Source organism: Canis lupus, chromosome 11 (assembly GCF_048164855.1).
Source record: "Canis lupus baileyi chromosome 11, mCanLup2.hap1, whole genome shotgun sequence".
Lineage (NCBI taxonomy): Eukaryota > Metazoa > Chordata > Mammalia > Carnivora > Canidae > Canis > Canis lupus.
In genome coordinates, this window is record NC_132848.1 from 20,988,437 (window position 1) to 21,010,763 (window position 22,327).

The 22,327-nt window shown below is 58.9% G+C and overlaps 2 long non-coding RNA genes across 6 annotated transcripts in view; one reads left to right on the forward strand and one right to left on the reverse strand.

The window, feature by feature from the left end:
• The first annotated feature begins 834 nt into the window (after positions 1–834).
• The window catches only part of LOC140642637 (uncharacterized), a 35,226-nt gene continuing 13,733 nt past the window's right edge, over positions 835–22,327 (forward strand). Inside the window, exons 1-6 of one of the 5 annotated variants that reach the window (XR_012039057.1) lie at positions 835–1,065; positions 12,843–12,901; positions 14,134–14,838; positions 15,459–17,915; positions 18,313–18,534; positions 20,767–20,842. This is a non-coding gene — a long non-coding RNA (uncharacterized lncRNA). Of the gene's footprint in view, positions 1,066–12,842; positions 12,902–14,133; positions 14,839–15,458; positions 18,535–20,766; positions 21,483–22,327 lie in introns of all 5 variants that reach the window. The other 4 variants (XR_012039055.1, XR_012039054.1, XR_012039058.1 and 1 more) reach the window with 4 other exon arrangements.
• On the reverse strand, positions 10,825–16,233 carry LOC140642638 (uncharacterized). Its single transcript, XR_012039059.1, has 3 exons — positions 15,407–16,233; positions 13,759–13,903; positions 10,825–12,834 (listed from the first exon to the last, which is right to left on the reverse strand). It is a non-coding gene; the product is annotated as an uncharacterized lncRNA (long non-coding RNA).

The window sequence follows — 22,327 nt, forward strand, 5'->3', positions numbered from 1 at the left end:
GGAGCAGACTGGCCCCCCAGCGCTTCTTCCCAGCTGGAGGACCACGATCCACGACTTCATCTCAGGTCCTCCGGGCACCTTCTGCCTGCCGAGCTTGTCACTCCTGCCGCGACTGATGAAGGGACAATTTACCAGGCATTTACTGGGCTACTGGCAGTGGCCTCGAAATAGCCCCACGAGGTGGGTGCCCACTGACCCTCATTCTATAGATAGAGACCACGCTCAAGAGCCCCAAAAAGGCTACTTGTGGGGGGTTCAGCTTTGAATCCAGGTCTGTTTGACTCAGAGCCTGATGTCGGCCTGGAAGACACGGCCTCCAGCCCCTGACATAAGAACCCCCGGCCACCCAAAACCGAAGGGCCGGCTACCGGAGGGCTCTTTCGGGAGAGGCCTGGGCGGGGGGCACCCGGCGATGCCGAGGGCGGGGTGTGGTCTGCGGGGGGACCTCTGTCCTTGCTGCACTCTGCTGCAGGCACCGGGCTTGCCCAGGGGGGCAGAGGAGGACGTGATGGACGCTTGCTCAGCTCAGCAGATGCTGCAGGCTCCTGCCGCGCTCTGGGTCTTGGACCCGGGGATCTGAGGGCCCAGAGGCCCCGCAGGCCTTCTTCCGGGGCTCGAGCAGAGCAGTGGATGCTCACAGGCCGGCGAGATGGAGACAAGCTCAGAGGCCGTGCACGGGCTCCCGGGTGAGGCATCCGTGCTGACCTGGGGCCAGAGGAGCCTCCCCGGGGCTGCGGGGCGGGGCGGGCATGGCGACTGGGCCAAAAGACGGAGCCGAGCCACCCTCACGCCTGGTGAATCCCTGACGGAGCTGAAAGCAGGGACGCATCAGATATTCCTACGCCCACATTCATAGCAACATGATTCACGACAGCCCAAGGTGGAAACAGCCCGAGTGCCCATCAATGGGTGACCGGATAAGCAAAATGTGCTCCATTCACACAAGGGGGTATGATGGCTTCAGCCTCACCAAGAGGGCGACCTGTGACACCTGCTGCAGCGCGGACGGGCCCAGAGGACGCTGTGCTCCCTGGAGTAAGCCAGCCACAGAAGGACGAGGACCTGGTGAGTGCACGTATCTGGGGTCTCGGCGGAGCCAGGTCCACGGAGACGGTGGTGGCAGAGGGGTGGGGGCGAGTGCTTCACTGGGACAGGTTCCATGTGAGGACATGAAAAAGTCCTGGGTATGGATGGGGGTGGCGGGTGCACAGCAGGGTGACTGCACTAAGTGTTACTGAGCTGGATGCCTAGAAACGGTTAAGATGGGGAGTTTTATATGTGTTGTTTTATCACAATTTTTAAAAAAGGTTTTATTTGTTTGAGAAAGAGAGCATGAGAAACAGAGAGCATGAGAGAGCGTGAGAGAGCGGGAGGGAGAGAGCGAGCAGGAGCAGGGGGGAGGGATAGAGGGAGAAGCAGACTCCCTGCTGAGCGGGGGCCCCGATGAGGGACTCGATCCCAGGACCCGGAGATCACGGCCTGAGCCCAAGGCAGACGCTTCACCCGCTGAGCCTCCCAAGTGCCCTTATCACAATTTAAAAAAAAAAAAATTATTTATTTATGATAGTCACAGAGAGAGAGAGAGGCAGAGACACAGGCAGAGGGAGAAGCAGGCTCCATGCACCGGGAGCCCGACGTGGGACTCGATCCCGGGTCTCCAGGATCGCACCCTGGGCCAAAGGCAGGCGCCAAACCGCTGAACCGCCCAGGGATCCCCCTTATCACAATTTTTTAAAGAAGAAGGAGCCCCACGTGACCCCAGGTCATCCAGGGACTGTTCAGTGGGGAAAGCGTGAGCACAGGGTGAGCAAAGGAAGGAAAGCAGGTGCGGTGAAGCGTAGGGGGCCTGACACCCGGCCTCACTCACCCGAGCACATGTGCCCTCCTGGGACGGAGGGATCCCCAGCTCTCCAGCTGCGGGCAGGGCAGGGCGGGAGGGGGCTGCAGAGCCCTGGAAGCTGGGGTCCCCGCTGCAGGACACCTGCCTGGACAGGCGCGTGGCTCGGGTCGTCGCCGGGTCCCTCCAGAGGGGCTCCAGGCAGAAGCCATGACCGTCCGGCCAGGAGCCAGGCTCACGTGCTCCGTGGGGAGGGAAGCAGAGGGCCCCGGCTTCCAGCATGTTCCGCGTGCTCTGCCTTCTGCCCTTGGGCTTCCCTCTGTCCTCTCGCCCAGCGCTCCCTCACCAAGTCCCTCTCCTGGGACACGGGCGCCGTCGGGGGTGCAGCCCGGCCGCAGGATGGAGGCAGGAAGGTGCTCAGCTCGACCAGAGCGAGGAAAGAAATCTCTTTTCCCGCTCGCCCTCTGAAGTGATCTCTTGAGGCTGATTCACAAACACGGTTGTCTGACACGCAGAGGGCACAGCTATCATGTCCCTGAGCTCTGCCACGCGATCACTGGGGGTGCAGGGCAGTCGCCGCGGAGGAGCCGAGACTGGGTGGAAGCAGGAGCGCAGGGCCCAGGCCTAGCGTCAGGTGACCCCAGAGGAGCAGAGCGTGAGCTGGGGGGGGAGAAAGGGAGGAGGGGGGCCGGAGGGGGGCGGTTCCCACCCATATGACCTGCTGCCCTCCCCCTAACTTTGCCCCCGGTGCTGGGGACTGACCACTCGGTATGCCCGTGTCCTGCGTCTGTAGCCACGGGGTCATGGCCACCGCCCGCCACCCCCAAGGGAAGCCCTGCAGACCTGGGCGACCACGCAGCCTGCGCACTCCACACCTGTGCACACGCACTCACTGTGCTACACACACGCCCGTGCACACACACCACACTATTTGCATAGCCCCATGCATATACGCTCACCGTACTACACACAGACAGCACGCTATACACACACGTGCATACTGTACTACACACATGCTGCACTAGACGCACACTGGTGCACGCGCCCTCACTGCACTACACACCTATGCATACGCACGCCCCACAACACTCACACCGAACCACACATACACGCACACATACACAATCGCCTCCCGAGATTCTGGAGGCCACGGGTCTGAAGTCTGCAGGGGCGCGGGCACAGGGGCAGGGGCGCCCGGGAAGCACAGGCTGCTGTTGGGTCTGAGGGCCGTCCGCTGGCTGAGTTCCTCCTCGCTTGGGGAGGCCGGTGCTCTTTCTCTTGGGGCCCTCAGCTGGTGAGAGGCAGCCCACCCACACCTGGGTGGCTGGTTTGCTGCCTGGAAGTCCCTCGATTTCTTTTTTAAAGATTTTATTGGGATCCCTGGGTGGCGCAGCGATTTAGCACCTGCCTTTGGCCCAGGGTGCGATCCTGGAGACTCGGGATCGAATCCCACGTCGGGCTCCCGGTGCATGGAGCCTGCTTCTCCCTCTGCCTGTGTCTCTGCCTCTCTCTCTCTCTCTGTGACTATCATAAATAAATAAAAATTTAAAAAAAGATTTTATTTATTTATTCATGAGAGACACAAAAAGAGGAGCAGAGACCCAGGCAGAGGGAGAAGCAGGCTCCACTCAGGGAGCCCGATGTGGGACTCGATCCCAGGACCCCAGGGTCATGCCCTGAGCTGCTCAGGCTCAACTGCTGAGCCATCCAGGCGTCCCAAGCCCCCAATTTCAATGTTAATCCCATCCAAAAGAAACATGTCATAGAAACATCCAGAATAAGATTTGACCAAACATCCGGGCGCCACGGCCCCTCCGGGTTGACACATAGAGTTAACCGTCACGCCCTCACCAGCCCGGGCCCCATCCCCCTGCCTCGCTCCTAGTCTTGTGCCCCAGGCACCAGCCTGTTGGAACTTTGATCCACCAGGATGCCCTGGAACCATGGCAGGGCGGCAAGTAGGCTTCCCCGGCGGGAGCCCCTGCTGACCTGCGGGTGCCGTCTTCTGTGTCGGGGGCCCTCTCACCTGGTGGGCTGGGCAGGGTGGGGGGCCTGTGCACCCCCCGCTCGCCATCCATGCACTGGGCGCTGGGTGCCCTCGCCGCAGGGAGAGCCTGGGTCATGGGCCGCACATGGTTTGAGGCCCTGCTCCCGCCAGAGCCACCCACATTCCTCCACCCACTGCTCCCCGGCACCCACTCCTGCTCCCCTGGGAACACCCCTCAGCACGGCCATCAAGGCCTGACGCGACAGGCCGCTCCCATGGACCTCCACGCTCCAGGGCTGCCCCGAGGGGCTGGCTGCTCCCCCTCCCGGGGCAGCGCTCAGGTGAGCGGCGGCAGGTGGCAGCTGTCTCATTCTGTCCCGCTGCCACAGGCTGGGCACGGATTCTCCTTGTCCTGCCCAATTGGCTGCTGGTAGAAGCCCACTTGGATCATCAATAAGCTCTGATTAGAGCCGGATCCAGGCTCCTGGCAGAGAGTAGGTCGGCCTCCAGCCCTGGGCCCCTCCCTTCCCGGTACCCGGTTCTGCAGGACGATGCCTGCCTGGGGCGCCACGTGCTGGCTCGACCCTGGCCTCCCTTGGTTCTCATGAGGGAGGAGGGACGAGGGCCCTCCCGGGACCTGGTCTACTGGCAGCCTGCCTCCCGCCACCTTGCTGCCCAGGCCACCTGCCTCGCTTCCCTTCCAAGGGCGGCGTGCCTGCTGCGTGCCCCCACAGGTTTGCAGGGGAAGCTGGCTGCCCGGCCATGTAGCGCCAGGGCAATACGGAAGCTGCCAGGATACGGGCTCCACGGGGCTGGCAGAGGGGGTAGGATGTGGGGTTCATGGAGGCTGGAGTGGTCTCTGGCCTCCGGTGGTCCCATTCTCTGGCCCTGTTTGCTCCTGCCAATTACTCCATGAACTACAACCCACAGGACACCAGAAGCTGCTGGCTGTGGGCACAGGGGATGAATGTACCAGAAAATAGGACAAACCCGGTCAGCCTGCTGGGCATCACATCTGCTCCAAGCGAGCAGACCCTTTGGAGACCCCCACAGGTGACCCACGCTGAGCCTCCCCTTAGCGGTCCTGGGGGGCAAGCTGTGGCCAGCCAGCAGGGCTGCTGAATCCACTCTGCTGGCAGAGTTGGGGTGACCCTGGGCATGTGAGCTCAGGAAGCGCACTTTCTGCAGCCAGGCTCCAGGGCAGTGGTGGGGACCCAGCAAAGGGGAGCGAGTTCTGGAGTTGGGATGGGCCTGGTCTCCACACAAGCCCAGAGATCTGTGGAGTGAGGAGTGAACAGGGCAGAGGGTGTCCCCTGTTGCAGAGCAGGACTCAGAGCAGACCCGCAGGGTGTGGACTTGAGAAGGTGCAGGGCTCTCCCTAACACCCGGTGCTGCGTCCACAGCTGGCAGCATGCCCATTTGGTCTGGGGGCCCCTCTCCGTGCTCTTCCCAACGCCCCTGTGACGTGCTGCTCTGGTGGCTTTGCACCTCCTGGTGTGGCTTGTGCTGGATTCCCACTCGGCTCCTGGGAGTTGCTCAACTGAGTCACAGAATAACACATACTGGGGAGATGGGAACTGGGAACGCTTGTGCATTGCTGGTGCAACTACAGCTGGTATAGCATAGCTAGTGCAACTACAGCTGGCAGAAGTACAGCTCATGCAACAGCTGGCGCAACTACAGTCGGTGCAACTACAGCCGGTGCAACTACAGTCGGTACAACTACAGCTGGCACAAGTACAGCTCATGCAACTACAGCTGGTGCAACTACAGCTCATTCAACAGCTGGTACAACTATAGTCGGTGCAACTACAGCCCGTGCAACTATAGCTGGTGTGGCGGCAGTGGTGGTGGTGGCAAATGGGATGGTAGCTCCTCGCAGGGTCACCTGAGATCCAGGCTTTGCACTCCTGCGGATTCACTCTGAACATCAGGGACTGCGAGACATTTGCACACCCACGTTTGCAGCAGAACTATTCACAGTAGCCAGGAGGGAGAAGGAACCCAAGTGTCCATCCACGGATGAAAGGACAGACAAAATGAGGTCCATCTGGGTAATGGGGGCTGCCTCAGCCTTAGCGAGGAGGGGACTCTGACCCAGGCCACACCATGCGTGGAGCTGAAGGACAGGTGCCAAGTGAAGAACCCAAACACCAAAAAAAAAAAAAAAGAAAAGAAAATAAAAAAGAACCCAAACACCGTGCGGTGCCATTTGCACGAAGCACACAGAGCAGTGAAGTGAGGCCCGTGGAGACAGAGTGGATGGGGACCCCACGCTGGGGGTGGGGCAGGCGTCTAACGGGGACAGGGTCTCAGATCTGAAGGATGAAGAAGTCCTGGCCACAGATGGTGGTGATGATGGTCACACAGCGGGGTGAGTGTTCCCAATGCCCCTGAGCGGCTCATGTAAAGTGGTCAAATGTAACTTTTTATATTTTACCACACGCACAACAAGGCAATACTCTCCCCATGCACCCGGGCCCTGGCCCCACGCTTAGCCGGGGTCCCTGCCCCCGCTACTTCCTCCAGCCTCTGGATCGAGCAGAGCTGGGTCTGTGTGGAGCCATCCCCACCAAGGGATGCTTCCCTTCTGCTTGACGCGGCTCAGGCCGGGAGCCCCACACATGCCACAGACACCACCCTGTGCCACACGCCACACACACGCCACATCCATTCTTAAAATCACATGACTGAGAGAGAGAATTTTTTTTAAAAGATTGTATTTATTTATTCATGAGAGACACAGAGACAGAGGCAGAGACACAGGCAGAAGGAGAAGCAGGCTCCCTGCGGGGAGCCCGAAGCGGGACTCGATCTCAGGACCCGGGGTCACGCCCTGGGTCAAAGGCAGACGCTCAACGGCTGAGCGCAGAGAGAGAGAGATTCTTTCTGTGAAATCCCCACCGCCTGAAAGTGTGTTCTCAGAGGTGATTGGGGAACTAAGCGCAGCTTTTATACTTAAATGGTTTCTTAAGGAGAACGGGCTCCCTTTCCCTCCCCTGCGAGCTCGGCGTTCATGGCTTCCAGCAGACGGGAATCAATCACACAAGTGCCTTGTCCCCAGTGACACACGCTCCCAAGTCTGCAGCCCCCTGCCTCTGCGCACCTGCTTAGCAGAAGCCAGGACACGATGTGTGGCATCGCCCAGGCGCGGTCTGAGCCCCGGGCCCGGAGAGAGCAGACTAGATTAAAAAACGTTCTGAGAAAACTTGAAAGTAAAGAAGACGGGGATTAATCGGGCTGAAACACCGTCAAGAGTAACACGAGGACTGGAATCTTCCGGAGGTTCTGGGAGCTCAGCGCGGCGGGCGACAAAGAACCTTCGGTGAGCAAGTGCCTTCCGCGCACGAGCCAAGGCCGCGGAGCCCAGGAGAGGGAGAGCGCCACTCATCTGTCCCCTGGCAGAGGGCGAGGGTGGCCAGAGGGACCTCAGGACACCGCCGCCAGGACAGAGGACGCTGGTGAATTCTCGGAGCCCGGAGAGAGCGCCGTGGGCTCTCCGGAGGTCCCGAGTGTGGCCCAGAGGTGGCGCGTGGACATAAATAACACACCTCTAATGACACTGGGGAAACAATGCTGACCTGCTGTCAGATGGGCCGTCGCTTGCGGCCAGATGGTGGTTAGAATCCACAAGCGCTTCATCCTCCCATCTGCTCCCACGTACGGCGCCCGCCTCGATGGAGACCAGGAAGGTGGATTTTCCTCCAGATTTTGTCATTAGCTTCACGTCGCGTTGTTTAGTTGGCTTCACGGGCCATTACCGGGCAGCAGGCTGCGGATGGAGGGGGTTCGCGGGCGGGGCGCGGCAAGGACACCCTGGCTGCTCTGCGGGTGCAGCGGCCTCTCCTCTCTGCCTCTGGGGCCCTGGGGACCTGGGACGCCCCGTCGCGCTGCACCTGCTCGGGGAGGCTTGTCGGCCTTTGCCGCTTGTTCTTTTCCACCCAGGACGGCGGGAGCCAGAGAGGGCATCTCCCCCTTCTCCCCCTCTTTCCTTACTTTCTCCTTCCTTCTTTCCTTCCTCCCTCCCGGCAGCTGTGCCCGGCTGCTGGACACACTCATTTTCTCTTGTTTTATCTGCAGAAGAAAGCAGCTCATTCACTCGTTCCTTCATTCCCTCGTGCTCATCTGCTCACCCATCTGTTGAACACGTCATGGAGCCCACACATGGCTGCGGGACCAAGAGCCACGAACTGTGCATAAGCAGAGGACTTTGCAGGGTCTCTACTCACAACTGCATACAAATCACCATGTGCGTTTGTCTAATAATCCCGTGAAAATACCCAGCTTCCGCCGTGTGCGTGATCCGACGTGGGGGCATGTGGGGATGCGGAGGGTGAGGCGTTTCAGGGAGGATGCACATGGGGGAACTGGGAGGAGCTCACAGAGGGCGTGTACCGTGTTCCACGAAGTGGGCAAGGACCTCGGGGATTTCCTCTGAGCCCCAGAGACCGGGTCCCCAAGGCCCAGGAAGGCTGTGTCCTGCCCCAGACTGTGGGTGATGAGCAGTGGAGCCAGTGCTCAGACCCAGCTTCTGAGGGGCTCCTTCCCTCTCATGGGGGCAGGATAAGGGCCGTGGATGTTGAGAGGGGGTGTCCTGGGTGGAGCCGCGTGACCATAGTCCAGGGGGAGGAGTGGCCGTGGTTAGGGGGCCGACGGGGGTGCCGCGTGGGAGGCAGGTGGGTGGTGGGAGGTCGGGCAGGAGCAGCGGGTCATTTGTCTCTCTGCTGTAACCACACCCCCCCACACCACATATACTGACCTTCTGGAGCCCATGGGGCCCGGGCAGAGAGGGGGCCACAAAGCTTCCAGGATGAGCACTTTGCTGCTCGGTGCGTCAGCGTGGCCCATCTGCTGGAAACCCTTCCATTGAGTTTTTATTTTCTGGATAATTGTTGGGGGCAGCAGCAGGCATGCTTCAGGGTCACCCTGTGGCTCACCTTCCTGACCCTTTTTCACAAGGAAGACGATGTGACTGGCCAGCTCAGGCCTCTTCCCACCACCCACTGAGGGGACCCCCACCCACAACCCGCACCCAGAGCTGGGCGTCCTCCCCCTGTGCCATGGGCACACCCCCTGGGCAGGTGCATTCTGTCCAGACACCCAGGAACAGAGCACAGGCTTCAGGTGGACACCCTGAGCCCGGGCGGCGGGGGGGCATCCCAGGCTGGCTTGTCAGCCCGCCCCCAACCCCACAACCTGTCGTTCAAATCCAGCATCTGCGTCTCGGGTGCTGCCCCTGGAGGGGACAATCTGGGTTCCCTGTGTGGCCATAGCACTCAGGCGCATGGCCCATCTGCCAGGGTCTTCTGGGGGTTTGGGGACGAGAGGGCTGGACTGGACTGCTGGGGGCAGGGTGGCGTGGAGACCGAGGCTGGGCTCCTTTGTCCCCACTGACCCAGGGGATGAAGGGTCACCATGCGCTGCCCTGGATCCTGGCCCTATATGTTCATGTTTTATTAAATCAGGAGGTGCCAATTTGCATCCTCAGCGTGTCCACAGAGATCTCTGTGCCTTCATGTCCCCCCCTTCCCCTGTTGCTCTGCTCCAATTTCAAAGCTGTTGCATCTTCTGCAGAACTTATGAGCTGCCTCAGGGATGCTGAAGAAATCAGCCCATTACACCATCTTACCCAAGACAATCCTAACCTTGGTAGGTGTGGGGCAAGGGGAGGGGGACTGGTCACCGTCTCCAGGCAGAGCAGACTGCACACCCCCTCCCCAGGGAAGGTGGCCTAGTGATGTGGGTCACCTGTTCCCTCCCCGGGAGGACAGGACCTCGGGCTATCACAAGGCCCCAAGCCTGCAAGATTGTTGCTTCATCGCCTGGAATGTTCCTCCCACACGTCAGAAGTGTGGGTTCAGGCTTTGAGTGGCTGGTTAGATGAATGACCCGAGTGCTAGATCTCTCAGTAAAGGGGGTCTGGGAAGTCTCGGAGGACCAGGGTGCAAAGCCTGCAAGACAGCATGCCAAGGGCCAGATCGGACCCTCGGGAGACACCAGAGGCCAGCCTCCGGGTCTGCAGGGGCTCATGTGCTGCCTTGATGCCTGCTGGTTTCAAGGGACAGTTTCCCGGTCAGCTGAGACACACCTGGACAGGGTAGCAGCCTGGGGTCAGGGCCCCTGAGGGGACCTGCAGGTAGTGACGGTGCCAGCCTCCTTGCAGTGATTCCATCCACAGCCTGGGCCTTGGGGAGACACCTGCACAGCATCTCAGCAGGCAACCAGTGGTGGGGTGGCTGTGGATGCACAGCCACTAGGAGCCCCTTTGGGAAGGACTTTCTATGGGTCCCAGCTGAGATATCCCACCTGTGGCTCAGATAGCTGCAGCCCCCGGGGACGGGCACAGAGCAGCCCATGGAGACAAAAGCTACTGCCTGCAGGTTGCAGCTGGGATCGAGGAGACCATAACTGACCAAATTCAGATGTAGGGTGTTGTGTGGTGTGATGGTCTGTGGAGCAAAGTCCATGGGGTGAGGAGGCCCGAGAGAGGAGGCTGGAAGGAGTCCTCACGGTGTGGCCGTGGCAGGGAGGGGCTCTCTAATGGGTCATCCGAGTGGCTCTTTTTACCTTAATGTTTTGTTTATAAGCTGTTGTTGGGAAGCGAACATTGGGACCTTGATTGTCTGGATGGACAGAGTGACCTTAGCCTGAGGGCATCCCCAGGCCTGGATGGGACACAGTGCCTGGTGAGAAGCACCATTAAGAGCAGACCATCCCAGAGGACCACCAGGTCTTACAAAACCACAGCCCAGCTCTGATGGAGTGGGCCCGGCAGCCGCAGGCCTCAGGTGGAGCTCAAGGGAAGGCACTTGCTCTTAAGGTGTAAAGGGCGGTGGACAGGTGTCCCTCCCCTCCTGAGCAAGAGCGGGAGCAGCAAGGAAGAGCATGTGGAGACCCTGCAGGGGAGCTAGATCTGCAGCCAGGGACAGTTCTGCAGCTCCGCTCCATAGAGAACCTTAGCATGGGGCAGAATTATTTTATTTTATTTTTTAAGACTTTATTTACTTATTCATGGAGACACAGAGAGAGGGAGAGACACAGGCAGAGGGAGAAGCAGACTCCCTGCTGGAAGCCCGATGTGGGACTTGATCCCGGGATCCTGGGATCACGACTTGAGCCCAAGGCAGATGCTCAACAGCTGAGCCATCCGGGCGTCCTAAGCACGGGGTGCATTTCGTGATCATTTGGGAAAAGATTCCTAAGAACAATGAGAGCAAACAGGGAAGCTGCATCCAGGAGGGAAGGCCGAGGGCATGGCGAGGAACACAACACTCACAGAGACCCAGGAGATAAATCAGAAGTGACAAGGACGGGCGAGGCTGGCTTCCCTGGAATTACCGGCATAAGGCAGAGCTCCAGATCATCAGAGCAGCACGTGGGGAAGATGCAGGCAGGATAATGAGGCCATCGGTGCTAGCCACGGAAGACATCTGATGAACCGGGGGCCCTGGAACAGAGGCTGAGGCAAGCGCACCGGGCACTGGCATGGAACGCCAGGGAGATGAAGCCCCCCAGGGCTGAGTGAGTGGACAGCGTTATCCGAAAATCTGACACAGAAACAGCTCGAGATGAATCTCGATTAGGTTATTGGGCTTTAGAGACATGACAAGATAATTCTCTGGATGTGCCGGCAGGAACGGAACAGCGCTGTCACCTACCAGACACAAGTACCAGGCCCCAGCACGGTGGGTGAAGCGCAGAACCCAGGTCTCTGCCTTCAGGGAGTCAGACACTGGGATCTGCGTGCCTGTGGCATCTCCAGGGGACTCACTGTGACCTGAGCGTGTTATCATTTACATACAGAATTTTATATTTATGTTTTTCTTTGAAATAGAAATATGAGAGTCAGCTGTGCTCAAGCACGAATGAACACAGGGAACAGGTGACCAAGGACGGCTTCTTGAAAAAAATATATATAATCAGAAAAAAATACATAATTTGGGCAAATCAAAAGAAGGAAAATGAAGACACCCAATTCAACTCAGGGTCTACCAACCCAGGAGAACGGATGTCAGTTATTTGGACACAAAATGAACAGAGCTTTCAGAATTCCTGAAACAAGGGAAGCATTTTATTCCAGCCCAAGTCAGGATGGCTGTCTGGATACAGAGTCTTCGTGAAGAAGACTGCTCTGGGAAGGGGGCGTCTGGTGAAGGTCATGCACAGTTTTTACATAAAAAGTTACAGATTATTAGAAGGTTGCAGGCCTTTAAGTTTGTAGGATATGCAGGATTGCATGACTTTAATCTCATGGGAACCAAGGACATTGGTTCCTTCTTTATCTTGCATTCAGAATGCTCCTTTTCACATATTTTTGTTTAACGAAGCAGATGTACAACGTGGACTCGGGGCAGAAGGGGAGCCCGTGCACTGAAGTTTTGCTGATCCATTAACATTCAAGGATAGCCTCCCTGAGAGCCCAGGGGAGGGGCCCACAGACATGAATCAGTCATCCCCGGGGGAAGATGCATCGAGCGGAACTATTATACCCAGCTAAATTGTCTCCCTGTGTCCAATCCCTCCATGACCTCCCCAACACGGGAGCCCTGGAAGGAGACATGGATAAAACACCTGCTAGAGAGTCCAGTTGAATAACATGGTTCTGGAGACGGGGGTGGCAGGGTGGGGGTGGGAGTGGGCAGGAAGTGGGGGGAGGTCCAGGGACAGGAAGTGAACACACAGCCCTTTAAAAATTATCACGAAACAAAAACTACTGCATGAACTATTGTCTTGGAACAACATCGACCTCTGCAAGAATGAAAGGCAGGGTTGAAGAAACGTCAGGGGAGCTGGAGGTGAGGACAGGGTGGCCCCCTGTGAGGGGCCATGGGTACAGCATGAAGTGAAAATGTGCAAACGAAAATGTGCAGAGGGAAAAGGAACAAGGTCCACCTAAGGTTTCAATGTGCTTGTTTTCCTTCTTCTTGGAGGTAACAGGATAATAATGCCGGTGGTCAAGGAACAGCTAAGTTCAGCGGTTTCTTCAATCCCTCTTCTCTTCTCTCTTATCCTTTTAAGGGAAGTAAAGGAAAATCACGATCTTGCTGCCGATGCCATCAGGACCCTCATCTTGGGAGGTATGGTTATTTCCATCCCATAGCTGCCTGTCTGCTCGTCTCCGTCTCTGCATCTCCTGTCTCTCTATCAAGAGCCATCTGGAGTTTTTATCCCCGCCTGGTGTTTCTGGGTGAAAGGGTTTGCAGTGATTGGTTGCTTTCTTCTTCTTCTTTTTTTTTTTTTTTAAGATTTCATTTATTTATTCATGAGAGACACACAGAGAGGCAGAGACACAGGCCGAGGGAGAAGCAGGCTCCCTGCAGGGAGCTCGATGTGGGACTTGATCCCAGGACCCCGGGATCATGACCTGAGTCGAAGGCAGACGCTCAACCACTGAGCCACCCAGGTGCCCCCGTGTGCTTTCTTCTTCATACGTTTGGAGTAGCTCTAGTTCTTTACCATAAGCGAATATTACATTTGCAAAACCTGTGTGGTCACTCGATGTAGAAACAGAGGAGCTGCATTTGCCCCTCCCTGCAGTGTGTCTGGGGCAGGGGGTCTGGGTGGTGGGCGCAGCACCTCAAGCCATCGCGGGACCTGCTGGGCACTCAGCACCTGCCTGATGAACTCTCGTCCGCCGTGTTCAGGATGTTGGGATGTGGGGTGAAAGTCTACAGTGGCCGAGTGCGTCCCCCATCTTCACCTCAGCAAATTATGGGGATGAAGGGCCCTGTGGTCCCCATCAGGTCCCCAACCCCTTGGGCTGCCTCCCCATGCCCCGTGCACTTGTGCACACTAGGGAGGAGGTGGGCTGAGAGGACCTCCGGGCAGGTGTGTGTGTGAAGCAGGGGGTGGGCGAAGGATGGACTGAGTGCCCGGGGCACCGCCGTGGTCCCCATCTTGGCACCTTGCACACCCCCTGAAATGTGATGCTTACCTCCTGGCCACCGGCTGCCCACCTACATTGCCTCTGCCCTAGACAGCTGGCAGCAGAGGCCAGGAGCCACCGCCGTCCCTCCACGTGTCTGAGAGCCTGGTGCGCTGCCCTTGGCACCTCGCAGCACCCGTGTTCGCGTGCGGCCCTGGCAGGAACGACCAGCTTCAATCTGGCCGTGCCCGCCTGGTGCACGGCCCCCCACTCTCTGCCTCCAACCGGCCATCCTCGGGGGGGCCCGGCTCTTGCCACAAACCCTGCCTATCACAATTAAATTGCTTTCATTTCCCTTTATGAACTGAAGCATGTTTAAAGGACCTGAATTTCCACACGGTGCATCCAAAGGCCGCTTTTTTTTTTTTTTTTTTTTTTTTTTAGGGGAGAGGGCTTTGCTCCCCCCCACCACTTCCAGGTTAACGAAAACATCAGGAATGAACAAGACAACTTGGGTGGTTTCCACTACTTTGAACGGCACAGGTTGCTTTCCGAAAAGGGGACATGGGAGCTTCCAGAGCTTTTGCTCCCAATAAAACTGCTGAAGCAAGGTCAAACATTCCCAGGAGGAGATAAAATGTTAATAAATGACGGCCATTGTCCCACATTTCTGAATTTATGCAGTACATCTCGACGGCATCGTTCTCCCCTTGGTTAAATTCAGTGAGTAATTTCTGACTGTATTCATTGCCGGAGGATATATTTCTTTAGAGTTAAATATCACTAGCTGTGCATTTTGATATGAGGAATGCAGGCTGCAATTTATAACCGACAAGACCGTCAGTGAATCTGGGCTGCGGAGAAGCGGGGCGCAGGAAATGTACGCCGGCTCCAGTGTTTATTTTAGAATTCATTTGTGAGGAAACATCATTTCAAATTCCACTGTCAAGTTCTCATCCGGGATTGCTCATTCCTCCAGCAGACACCCAGGGGCGGGCGGAGGCCGGCCGGGCCGACACCCGCCAGCTCCTGTGCTCGCTGGCGGCGCACTCCCTCCCGTGGGCCGAGGGGCCCGGGCCTGGATGGAGGGGCGGCCGCGGCGGCCGGGTGGGGTGGGCCCGATGGCCGCGAGCCCCTGGACGTGCACAGGTGAGGAGCGAGGTTGCGGGGTGGGGGGGCAGAGCCTTTGTGCTAGGGGGGCTTGGGGGGCTCAGGGGCTCCGGGGGCTCGGGGACCCTGCGCGCCGTCAGCTGCGGGGCTGGAGATCACGCTCCAGAAGGGGCCCGGGAAGCTACATGTATGGGAACGGGTCCTCTGGAAACACCCCTTCCCTCCTCCTCTTTCTTCCTCCTCCCCTCCCTCCCTCCTCCCGTCCTTCCCTCCTCTCCCCTCCTCCCCTCTCTCCTTCCTTCTCCTCCCTCCTCCTCTGTCTTCCCTCCTCTCTCTGTCACCTCCCTCCTCCTACCCCTTCCCCCTTGCCCCCTCCCTCCCTCCTCCCTGCACCCTCCCTCCTCCCTTCACCCTCCTCCTTTCCCCCTCCTCCCCCCTCTGCCTTTCTTCCTCCTTCTCTTCCCCCTCCTTCCAACTTTCTCCCCTACTCTTCCCTCCCTCCTCCCTCCCCTCCTCCCCTCCTCCCTCTCCCTCTTCTCCCTCCTCTCCCTCCTCCCCACCCCTGCTGCCCTCCCCTCTCCTCTCCCCTCCTCCTATCCCCTCCAACCTTCATCCTGGACTGAGGGTGGGGTCACTGGAGCCCCTGTTGTCTGGCACAGTCCTTGGGAACCCAGCACAACACGGCGAGTGGCCTTCCCTCTGTCGTCCTTCATCCCTCCGCTGAGAGTCTGTTCCATGAGCCGGGGACCCTGGAGAAGCCTGCCCTCGTAGGAGGCCGCAGCCTGCAGGCCAGCGAGGAATCGAGTGGACCGTGCAACCCAGCCGGCCTGCTGGGACGCAGTGGCTGTGGATCCACTCTGCCACCCACGAGCCATGTGACCCTGGGCAGGTGACCTAACCTCTCTGAGCTTTAGCACTCAATTGTGCGGAACGTGGGAATGATGTTCCCAACCTCAGGGGTCTGCCTGGGAGTCAAGCTGGCCGTCCGGGATGGAGCAGGTGTCCCGCGAGCACCGGGTCCCACTCCTCTGTGCGTGGCTTACCAGCCCCAGATGGGCACGTGCCTACCCTTCATGGCTGCAGAGAGAAGCGGTCGGGGGAGGTCGGGGGCGCAGGTCACCACTGGCACTGATCCCATTGGTGTCTGTCCCCTGACTGTCAGGGACACTCCCAGCTGCTGCCCCCACTGGGCTTGTCCAGCCCAAGAGGTCATGATGCACCTGCTGCCTGCACCGGGGACACGCGTGGGGACCTCGCCCGGCACCTGGCACCTAGTTAACACTCGCGCTGTGGTGTCTGTTCCATTATCTAATGTTCCCTACAGCTGGGAGGAGCAGGTGGGACCCCAGCGATGCTGGACCGCGTGGTGAGCGATGACCGCCAGTCCCTCTGCGGGCGGCGCCGCGGGGCTGAGGGCAGGGTCTGTGGGCCGCCCGCCTTCCCAGCCCTGAGATGCCATATGGCTCCCCGCACGCCCCAATGTGTACTCTGTGAAAATAGCACAATTCTGAAGCCTCCTGACAAATTTTATGGGTTTTTCTCTTGTGCTAATTTATGGAAAAACAGTTCCTAACCGTGTATCCACAAAAGGGCTGCCTGCGCCGTGGCTGCAGAAATCCACCAGCAGGACGGTCTCTCAGTTTCTCGAGAATGATCGTCCGTTTAACGCGGACACCCCGGGAGGAGGGTGTCGCTCTATGAACACGCGTCTGGGGGTCCCTCTGTTTCCACGGGGACCGGGAAGCTCTCAGAACTGGGGGGCAGAGACCGTGTGCTGCTCTGGTGAGGGGTGTGCGGCTCCGACTCCCTTTAGGCTGCGGCCTGGCCGTGGCCTGTGTCTGTGACCTGTCCCCACTCGCCTCCATCCGGCGGCCCTGCTGGGCACAGGGAGACACTGAGAGATACGGGGAGACACGGGGAGGACACAGGCAAACACAGAGACACACAGGGAGACATGGGGAGGACATGGAGAGACACAGAGAGACACGAGGAGACACTAAGAGATATGGGGAGACACAGGGAGACATGGGGAGGACATGGGGAGGACACGGAGAGACAGAGACACAGGGAGACACTGAGAGACACAGGGAGACACGGGGAGACACAGAGAGACACAGGGGGACACTGAGAGATACGGGGAGGACACAGAGAGACAGAGAGATACGGGGAGGACACAGGGAGACACGGAGAGGAACGGGGGTGGCTGTAGGCTCTGAATGCCATCGCGGGTGCTCGAGGAGGATGCAGACGAGGTGTCAGGGAGGGAGCTGGCCTCTCCGTGGGCTCGGCCGGGTGACCGGGGAGGGTTCCAGGCACGTGCCTCATGCTGGGCTCCTGGCAGCAGCTGTGGGGCGCTGGCCCCGATTCTGTGTGGCCCCGAGGTAGGTGGTCGGCAGGTTCCTAGGGAAGGACCCCCCGGGGCTCACGCCCTTGCCGCTCGCCCTTTGCCGCACCTGCGCTGGCCCCGGCGCCACCTCCTGACCCACGACACAGCATTGGGACCGGCCACTCAGGAGGGCGCCAGGACTCCGAGGCCCTGGGCGGTGCTCGCCCAGATCTGCCCGCAGGTGCTTTCTGGACTCGGACACCTGTCCCTCCTCCCGGGCCTGCGGCCGCCCCCCGTGTCTGCTCGGCCGGGCGGGGGCAGGGTCTCCTCCAGGGCGACCGTGAGGGCTGCACGCGCGGGGCCCTCCTCGGGGCGGAGCCGGGGGCCTGTGTGTGGGGCCTGTGGGGCGGGAGCCCGAAGCCGGCCGGACCCGGTGCGGACCAGGGAGGTGTGCTCATGGGGACGCAGCACCGTTGTCTCCCGTCGGGGTCAGGAGGGCTTCAGCGCTGTCCCCGTCTGCCTCCCAGGCACTTGTCCCTCTGCCACGCCTGCGGCCGGGTGGCTGTGCCACGACGTCCCACTCCCGTGTCCCACGTCCGCAGGTCGGGCCAGGGGGCCCCGGGAGCTCGCGTCCCGGCCTCTGCTTTCTTGAACCCCCGCCCGCCCCTGCTCTGCCGTGGAGTCATGCACACGAGAGCCTCGGGCCAAGAGCCAGCACCTTCCTGCCGAGGAACTGTGCTTCGTGAGGAGGAACCGCGGTCCCCGACGTCTCTGCGTCCCCGTCTGCCACGTGAGCCCCTCACCGTCCAGCCCCTGCGTCACAGACTTCCGGCTTACCCGCTATCCGTGCAGTGCACGCCCGGGGCACACGCAGCACCTGCGCCCTGCCCTGGGTCTGCTGGAGCCCGAGGAGCAGCCTGCAGAACCTTCTGGCCTGGGGTGTAGGAAATGTCCAGTCTCCATGGCCGATAAGCTGCCGGGCAACACTGTGTGGCTTTAACACGGGGTCGCCGTCGCTAGTCTTGCAGTTCGGGTCCCTGTTTGTGAAAATAAACGCAAATAGTTAGAACCAGGGACGCTGGCCCTGCGCCCTCACCGGCCTCGCCCGGCCCCGCAGCCTGAGCGGGGGTGGTCTTCAGCCCTCCCATCGTGCTGACGTACACGGGCATGCCTCCGCCACTCCCCAGGTCCCCTACGTCAGCGCCAATCGTATCATGCCATCCACGTGTGTCTCTGACCGCTTGTGACTTCGCTGACACCCTGTGTGCAAGCCCCGATGGTGCTCCGTCCCCTCTGTGGACCTGTGCTCCCCAGCTCAGCGAGTCCTGGGCAGCAGTGCACGCGCCCCGCTCTGAGGCCGCAGGTGCTGGGTGCGGCGGTGACGGCAGGAGCCCCGCTGGCTTCCCCGGGTGAGTCCACGCTGGGACACTTCAGGGGCTTCAGCCTCCAGAAGTCCCTTCCTGGATTCCGGGGGGACAGGGGGTGGCGCGTGGGCTCCTGAGGGCTCTGGACATCAGGCCTATCCTGACGGGGTCGGGCAGGGCGTGGAGGACGTGAGGCAGCTGGGGCTGTGCCCACTCACCTCCCATCTGCACCGTGTCCAGCCCACTACAACTGTCCCCTCTGTGACATCGAGCTAAGTCCTACGGTGCTCCGACCCCTTCCTTGCTGGCGGGCAGCCCTCCCCGCCTCGGGTCTCCGTACTCACTAGCTCTGTGGCTTCGCACGGGTGCCAAATGCTTAGCCAGCGGGGCTGGGGACACTCGTGGCCTGCTTTGTGCCCAAAGCCGGTGCAGACAAGCACCCAGCGAGTGCTCCTGGGCTGAGCGGAGGGGTCAGGCCGGGGTAGCCTCAGGCCGGCCCATGGAGGGGCCTTCGTGATACGGGGCGGTGCCTTGCTTCTCACGCACATCCGTGGATGACCACCACCAGCTCCTCAAAGGAAGGGCCCTGTCTTGCACATTTAAAAATAGTCCACGGTGTCTTTCTCCGAGGCTGGCACCTACGAAGGGCGCCGAATCTTTCGTGACTCAGTGTCAGAAAATTGCATCCGAAGGCATAGGGCACTGAAAACACTTGCCCAGCAGCCCCTTGGGCACAGGCCCCCCGGGCCGGCCAGCAGCTCGCGGCCAGAGGACGCCTCTGCCCTCCCGGGGCCCTGGCTCTCCGACTGGAGAGGCTGTCGGGGTCCCGTCTGTGCATCTGTGGAGCCGCGGGAGGGACATGCCGGGTGGACTTGGGTGACCCCCATGAGGGAGTCCCAGGCTCTGCACCTGGAGAGCCCCCCCCCCAACCCTCCAGGAGCTTGATTAGAACAATGTCTGGGGAAGACAATCTTTTTTGGCTTCAACTAACAAAGAGATTCAGAGCCTGAGCCAGCGAGCCAGCCGCTTGCCTGTCTTCCCCAGGCTGCCGAGCAGCGCCGGGCGGGCGGCGTGTTCCAGAAAGGTGTTGCAGGAACTGGCGCGTCCTCCGGCTGGTCTCAGCTGCAATCCGCTCTACGCGGGGATGAAGTGGTTCCAAGTGGATTTGTCTCAAGAGGAAGGATGCTCGGCGGCGTTCTCAGCAGGCGCCTGCACCCCCTGCCCGCCCGCCCGCCCGCCCGGCCGGCCACCAGCTCCGGGGCACTTCACTTCCATTTAAGTGGTATTTTTCCCTCCAAAAGCATTACATGCACACTATAGAAAACAGAGAAGAGTGAAAAGAAAATAATCCTAATCCAGTCACTCAAGCAAAAGCTATTACTACCTTTTTCTTTTTTTTTCCAGGTTTCTTTTTTTGTCCTTTCTTTCTTTCTTTCTTTCTTTCTTTCTTTCTTTCTTTCTTTCTTTCTTTCTTTCTTTCTTTCTTTCTTTCTTTCTTTCTTTCTTTCTTTCTTTTCTTTTTTCTTCTTCCCCCCCTTTTTTTTTTCTGTTTCCTTCTGGACCTTTCCTTTGTCTCCAAACTCTAAACTGGAACAGCTGATGGGGCCGCGGGCCAGGCCCTATTCTGAGTGCCCCACAGACCGTGTCCCCTGCTCCCTCCAGCAGCTGTGGAACCCCCACCACGTGGAGTCCTACTGGGGGAGAGCTGCCCAGCGATCCAGCACCCTGGAGTCGGGCTGAGCAGGAACAGGAGCCCGGGGTCCCTACTGCGCAGACGGAGCCTTGGTCACTGCCTGGCCCAGCGCTTTCCCACAACAGAAGGGCGGCCGCACACGAAGTGTGTCTTTGGGCTCAACTCTTTGTGAACGTGTTTATGACCTGGGTGCCCCGTCCCCCCATGGCTGGGTATTCCGGGTCTTTCCAAACGCTCTCAGTGGTCAGCAAGGTGGCGGGGAACACTTTATTTCTTGGTGGCATTTCAGGTTAGGACAGACCAGGGGACTTCCTCCATCATGTGATGACAGTCGGACGGAGCGGCTGGTTTGCCTTGATGGCATCTGCACCCGCGGGGTCACAGGAGTGGCAGGTGTCTCTCCCCCTGCTCCGCACACAAATCTCCGATGGCGGCCTTGTCCCTGTCAATGCAGCTGCTAAATTATGGAGCCAGGATTTGGACACAGGTCCAGCTGGCTGCAAACCCTACACCCCTCCCTGCAGACAGGGGTGCCTCCCACCTCATTCATTCACTCACTCATCATTCATTCCTTCTTTGTCCAGGTGCTGAGCTGGGCGTGGAGTCAACACGAGTGTGCAAGATGAGCAAAGCCCCCTGCAAGCAGGAGCCTATGTTCACGTGCGTGGTGTGCTGTGTGCACCATATGTGCTGTGGTGTGTGTGTGGGTGTGTGCGTCTAACCACAGACAACAAGCTAGTAAATAAGTGCACAAGCAAGATCAGCCCTAAGTGCGGTGTCTGCAGAGGGAGCACCAACGCCGGGCCGTGGGGTGGGGGGCTCCAGGAGGGGAATGTGGGGGCGACACCGGGTGCCCAGGACGATCCCTCCCAGTGGGTGTCGTGTAAGCTGGAGATGCTTTGTCCTCAGGAGCGTGCAAACGGTGTGGAGGCTCTCAAAGCTGCCGGCTGCACGTCCAGGGCTGGGGACTGGGAACAGGTACCAGCAGGTGCACAGGGATGATGGGGACCAGACTTGGTGGCTCCGCTGATGCTGCCTGAGCAGAGCAGATCACAGAAGGCCCCGTCTAGGTCCTGCTGGGGCCCCGGGCATTCCTGGGGAGCCCGTCCCGGCTGGGGTGCTGAAGCCACAGCTGACACCTGGGGTGACCACCAGAGCCAGGCCCACGCTCAGCTACGCCAGCGACGGAGACCGCTGTTTGAGGGCAGATGTGCTCCCCGTGTCCCAGGCCGCTGCTCCAACAAGGGCCCCGGGGTCTGCTGGAGGCCCCATCTGCCAGATGGCAGCAACACCATGCCAGGTGGGCTGTCCCCTGCTCCATCAGCCGGGGAGGCGGGGAAATGGAGGCTGAAGGTTGGAGCGCGATGTGCTGTTGCATTGACCAGGTCCAGGGGAGGGTCGCGTCTACACTCGTGAGAGACACTGGTCTGTAGCTTTCCTTTCTCATACTGTCTGGCTGGTGTTGATATCAAGGTCACGCGGACCTCATGGAATGGGTTGGAAATATTTCCTCTGCTTCTAATTTCTGGTAGGGATGTGAAGAATTGGCAATTTTTTTTAAAGATTTTATTTATTCATGAGAGACACAGAGAGAGAGAGGCAGAGACACAGGCAGAGGGAGAAGCAGGCTCCATGCAGGGAGCCCAACGCGGGACTCGATCCCAGGACCCCAGGATCACGCCCTGAGCCGAAGGCAGACACTCAACCTCTGAGCCACCCAGGGGCCCCAGTATAATTTCTTTCTTAAATGTTTGACAGAATTTACCAGTGAAACAATTGGACTGGTGCTGTGTTTTTTGTTTCCTGCTTTTTTTTTTTTTGTAACATGAATTAACTATTTATTCAATTTTCTCAATAGATATAAACCATTCAGATGATCTATTTCTCCTTATGGATGTTTTGGTAGTTTGTGTCTGTCGAGGAATTAATTGGTCTATTGAATTTAAGTTATCAAATTTGTGGGCATAAACTTGTTCGTAGGATTCTTTTATTTTCTTTTTAACATCCATGAGATCAGGGATGATGGATCCTCTTTTGTTTCTGATATTAATAATTGATGTCCTCTCCTTTATTTTCTTGGTTAGACTAGCTAAGGGTTTTCAATTTTATTGATTTTTTTAAAAGAATCTATTTTTGGTTTCATTG